This window comes from Antrostomus carolinensis, unplaced genomic scaffold, assembly GCF_000700745.2.
Source record: "Antrostomus carolinensis isolate BGI_N321 unplaced genomic scaffold, ASM70074v2 scaffold50877, whole genome shotgun sequence".
Lineage (NCBI taxonomy): Eukaryota > Metazoa > Chordata > Aves > Caprimulgiformes > Caprimulgidae > Antrostomus > Antrostomus carolinensis.
Window position 1 is genome coordinate 1 of NW_010330485.1, and position 347 is coordinate 347.

The following is a 347-nucleotide window of genomic DNA, read 5'->3' on the forward strand; positions in this document are numbered from 1 at the left end:
CCAGGCTGAACAAATCAAGCAACTTCAGCCTTTCCTCACACGGCTTCCCCTCGAAATCCTTCACCAATTTTGCTTCAGTCCATTTCCTTATTCCTTACCTGGAAGCTACACTGAGTTCTTGATCATCTTTGTTGCCATTCTCTGAAGCTTTTCCTGTTCAGCAGTACCTTTATAGAGATGGAGAATCAGAATTGTGTGCAGCAGTAAACATACAGTAATCTCACACAGAGTCCTTTAGCAGCTCAAATCTGAAAAGCCTTTTTGATTCCCTGAGCACAGGTTTCCAAATGCTTTTAAGTCAAGGGCTGAACCTCAGAACTGGATTCAATGATCTTTAGGAAATCAGT